We start from the raw sequence: 5,522 nt of genomic DNA on the forward strand, positions 1-5,522 counted from the left end.
GCTCACCAGCGCTACTGCTACACAAGTTCAGTCCACAGATACAACCCATTCCTTTGATACTGATGCATACTTAGTATTGATCTGATGCTTGCGAGTACTTTAGATGAGTACTCACGGTTGCTTTCATATCTCTTTTTCTCCTATATCCGGCTGCTGCAATAGGATGGTGGATCCCAGGAGTTAGATGCCCCTACCGCCGAGGGCTACTTCTACCCCGAGGATGCCTATTACTACGTGGAGACCACCGACGACCAGGAGTAGTTAGGAGGTCCCAGGCAGGAGGTCTTGCCTTTTCGATTGTTGTTGCTTTTGTGTTTGGCTTCTTAAGGCAGTCTTGTTTAACTTATGTCTGTACTCAGATATTATTGCTTTCGCTGACTCGTTTGTTTCGAGCTTTTGTATTCGAGCCCTCGAGGCCCCTGTCTTGTAATATAAAGCTTGTATTATTTCAATTTGTGTCTAGAGTTATGTTGTGATATCTTTCCGTGAGTCCATGATCTTGGCGGTACACATTTGTATGTATGATTAGTGTACGATTAAATCGGTGGCGTCACAGAACTTAACTAATGTCGCCTACAATACATAGACAACTTACAAGATGTTTCAGTGTCGATTTCCTTTCATCCAGAATAAAACATCACTTGCTAAAACTAATGATCGCTTACAGATAGATGGTACAATACAATAGAACATAATTGCTAACATAGGCCGATCGAGCAAAAGAATGGGAAATTACTGTCAGTTAGCCTCATGGCCCTCATCGATTGAAGTTACAACTAGCTGGTACTAGCCCAACATCGAGCTTGGACAACTACATCGCGTTTTTTTTTCCTGGGGGAAGCCACTAACATGTTGTAGCGAATCAATTTCTTGCGACTGACATGTATGGATTAATTGCGAAGGAACGATGATCTAAAGTTGTTATTTAAGTGGCAGAGTACTAGTAACAGCGAACCTGCATATGGTCTGCGTACACAAGACAACTCTTTCAAAACCAAATAGCCAGGATCTAAATCTAAAATAAGGTACTACTCTACATCATAAAATGTGAGAAGTTTCTCACCATATACGCATGCATTAGGACCTGAGAAAACAAGTCAGTGATGAGCTGAGAAGAGTAACTATACTAACCCACTCCGTTGGAGATGCAATACTCTCGATACTGTATGGTAGGATGATTATTGTCCTAATGTGTTCCAAAGCTTATGTAAGCAAGATGCTATCCTACAGAGCAATCTTTGGAGGAACACACATATGTGAGCCCGACTGCTGGTCACAGTCTATGAGATTAGGGTGATCTTTAGTAAGCTCATGAATTGGCCAGGAGTGTGACTTATATGCTCCACCCGAGGGGTCAGCCTTCGGCAGCCTAGTACTAGTAAGACATGTAGTGAAACTTCTTTACGCCAAACTGACAATTCAAGACATAGTCCATTTTCAGTTGTGAAGGAGTGTAGCTACTTGCTCTAGGTGAAGTTCAACCTTAACAGGTCTTCACTGACACACTGGTATATCGAAACAGCAATTGGAACAGAGGACACAATGGGCCCTCCAGATCTGATGGGGGATTGCTGAAATTTGAGATGGGCTCTAAGCCCATATAGCAATTTCTGAAAAATCTCTAAGCGCCCATGTGGGTTATATGGCACTAGGTGTAGTGGAAAGTTTAGTCCCACCCCGCTAGTGGAAGGAGAGTTGGAGTGGTTTATAAGGGTTTCTCTTCTACATGCTATTGGAGTTTGAGAAGAGAAGAGGCCCTCGCGCACTCCTCCGCCGCCCGCCTCGCCACGCCACGCCTTGTCGCGACGCGACGCGGGTTGCGGGATTGAGCCGAGTGGAGCTCAAACCTACGCGCTTATTTTTGCCAGTCACTAACGGAGAGTTCTCTGACAGCTAGGCCACGATCTGAGACGTCGGATCGTGGGCTGTCACGGACTCGGACATGGGTCGAGCCCATGTCTCTCCACGCGGTTGCACCTATATAAGTGTGCGGTGTCTCCTAACCCTAGCCACCACGAACAGATCACATCTGCTCCACGCGCACGTTCACCGTCGTTCCCTTGCTGCTGCTGCCGCCGGTGACTCCATCCCGTCCGCCGCGTACACGGTCGACGGGAGAGCAGGTCTCCGAAACCACGCCTTTCTGGTTCCTGTACGGGGTGAGGGGCGAATAGGTTTTTGGGTAGCGATTACGCGACTGCTCGCTTCCGATCGTCTACTTCCTCTACGTCTGTGTCGCCTTCATCATCACCATGTCCACCGACGCCGAACGTGCCGCCGCCGAGAAAGCTGAAGCCGACAAGAAGGCCGCCGAGGACGCCGATGCCGCCACCAAAGCCGCGGCCTCTGCATGGCCTACTGGAGGGTATAACTCGTTTATCCCGCTCTTACTGTTTTTTGTTTTAGCCATGCTGGCGTTATACGTAGGTCTTTCTGCAATTAACGTGGTATGTGCTAGCTTGACTGAATATCAGTATGTGTTTATTTGTGTCAATGCCGTGCTAGTGATTTACTCGTGGATTAATTTAATCGAGAAATTGCCTATTTACTCAACAGTGCAGTGGACCAATTGGTGTGGGCGTCGGAGCAAACTTGATGGCCGATTTGAGGTAAGGAGATGCACAGATGGCTTATGCCACCAGATCACATCTTGCTTCTCTCCTCCCGCCGTAGCATTCAAACGTCGTGCACCTATTGCAAATCAACGAACGTCGGGTGCGTGTGCCTGTTTGTGCGCTTATAGATGGCGAGAAATCCATGCATACGCTGTAATCTTCCTCTACGTACATGTGCATCAGCGTAGGAATCAATCAAGGCATGGGCAGCCTAGGTTGTGTACGTGTACCGGTGGACGCCTTTGGGGATCTAATCGATTAGCTCCTTGAGCCTATACGAGCACAGATCTCGTTCACGCCCGGAAGTGCTCTGCGAGTAGGAAAAAGGGAAAAAGACAGTCGTAGGATGAAGTGGGAGCACGGATGGGAGCATGGGGAGGGAGCAGGCAAGCCGGATCCTGCGAGTACCGGTGGACCGGCCATGTGCCAACAGTTTTGTTCCTTACCATATAGTACTACTAGACATGCAGACACTTTATTATTATTATTTTTTATTTATTGAAGCAGAAGAACCGATTATGTCATCTTAAGTGTTGTGATTAATAGTATTGTTGTATTGTTGGTGTTTTCAAACTGCTTCAATCACTTTTGCTATTTATCCATATTTTATGATGCTAATATTTCAACATTTGGCTCTCATGGATGGTGTTTCTAATATTTTTCTTCCATATCACCAGGAAATCTGCCGAAGCACCAAATGTCTCCATTTGCCATGGACTAACAAAGCTATGTACATAATAGATAAGCAGGGGAATGTATGTGCAGGCCATTCTTCCTCATTAAGTTCTTCAAGACGTGACATTTTGTTAGACGTGTTTGAGATTCAGTTCTAACATTTGTGGGTTGCTAACAGATTGCAACTTGGAAAACTTTTCTTAACTGCAATATTATACAAGGTTCCCCTGACTTGAGTTGGTATCTCCATTAGGTTTATGTCATACAAATAACCTGGAGGTATGTTTTTTCAGCACCCACAATTCTATAACTTGGAAAACTTTTGAATACACTATTAATATGTCCTCTCAAAAGCGCTATTGTGACCTTCAAGCCCATCCAAGTGTCTTAAGAAAATTCGTAGTATGTTGGTTCTTGCCTATCTGGAATGTAGAGGTTGCATGTACAACTGGGGAGATTGAAAGTTTTAGTTTTGCTTACACTTCTCTGAGGTCATGATTTGCTAATCTATTGTTCTATTCTGCTGCAAAAACAGCTTCAGATCGTTTTTACCTGTGTAAGATGTTCTTAAAAGTACTATTTGCATTATTTTCATTGCTTGTATTTTCTGTTCTTTCCTGGGAATCCTTTGTGCTCAATCCTTGTGTACAAAAGGTAATTTACTAGAATTTTTGGACAGTATAAATTTACATCTTGTTTATTTATGCACCTCGCGATCATTCAAGTTGTACGAAAAATCTCATACATCTATGCATGATAATTGTATTGAGCATGTTGTATCTTTATGTCGCAATCTATCACGTGCTTTTATTTTCCTGATTTACAAAGCATATAATTTCTAAATTATTCATGGACTCCCATAAGCAAAGAGTGAAAATAAATAAATATTATGATTACTATGTTCTTGAAAGTACTCTATATTATTTACTTTATTTTAGCTGTTCATAGTTCATATTGTGGGCGAGATAGAAGTAATCCATTACTGTACAATGTCAGTACAAAGCATGGCAACACTAATTGTCACCAGTCACTGATTTGAGCTGCATGGGTGAACGACAACTTGCCTTTTCTTCTGGTGAAATCTGGTCCAAACTCTAGAGCGGTTTCATAGAAAGAAGTTGCAGACAACATTCAAAGAGACCAGCCAAAAATTTCTTCTAGGTACATTATATCCATTTGGGATTAATAAGAAATGCAAATGAGAGAACACGACTACAGATTTCGGGACGTGCCATTCCTGTTTTAAATAACGATCTTCCATTCTATTGAGGCAGTATATCTCTTATAACTACCGTTTTTTTTTGGCAAACTGAGATCCTACCTCCAAGTTTTTTAGGCGTCTTCTTAATTTGTTTCGCCGAAATCTTTGTCAATCCTAAAAATCCATCATTCTGTTCACCTCTTATCCCTACCTCCATCTCTCGTCTTCAAGATCAAATCACGGTGGCATCTTCCTCCGAAAGGCACGATGCGAGGGAGCAACAATTCTTCGCCCTCCCACTCCTCCGCGCGATCTCCTCTCTCACCTCAGCCCCACCATCGCTCCCTCTTCTCCCCATGGAGCATGACGGTGGTGAGTAGGACGCCGGAAGATCCTAGGGAAACCGGCCTCGACCAAGGCAGCAATGGGTCCACGAGCACCTCCAGCTCTCCTCCAATGACACCGCGGTTCGGCCGCTCTGTCTTGCCGGCGCATCCATGACGGCCAGAGTCAAGTGTCGCAGCGGCGTTGTACTTGCCGGCGCCCTCCGTGTTGTAGAGTGGAGGCAGCACATGCATCCAGTACGTACCATGCAAATTGCGAAGTACTGATCAATGTTTCAATCAACTTGGTAGTCCCGTACACAACTATATTATATATTAGTAGAGATCGCTAATGAGAAGAGCATAAAGCTTAAATCCAGATGCCTCGTGCGCCTTAGATGCCTTTTGTATATACAATTCAAAAGCCTTCAGGATGCCTTTTCCCCTGATCCTAATAGTGCCATCTCCCATACACACACCATGGTTCTCTACTCTGATTGTTCACTTACACCTGATACAAATGTAACAGAGAACCCCCATGGAACCACTAGGAGCTGACTCAGAGAAAGAATTGCTTTGTGGGTACATACTTGCTGCAAGACTGGTGAACTGAACTTTCAAGGATTCCAATTGGTGGCCGAGTAACCTATTCTCTTTGGTTGATATTTCTGAAAGACATCCATGTCCATTTTTATTTTTATTTTTTAG

The 5,522-nt window shown here is 44.2% G+C and overlaps 1 pseudogene; it reads right to left on the bottom strand.

Annotated features, from left to right (window-relative positions):
• Positions 1–4,708, bottom strand: part of LOC125532607 — a 25,789-nt pseudogene extending 21,081 nt beyond the window's left edge.
• Between the last annotated feature and the right edge of the window lie 814 nt (positions 4,709–5,522).

Source organism: Triticum urartu, chromosome 1 (genome assembly GCF_003073215.2).
Source record: "Triticum urartu cultivar G1812 chromosome 1, Tu2.1, whole genome shotgun sequence".
NCBI classification, from domain to species: domain Eukaryota; kingdom Viridiplantae; phylum Streptophyta; class Magnoliopsida; order Poales; family Poaceae; genus Triticum; species Triticum urartu.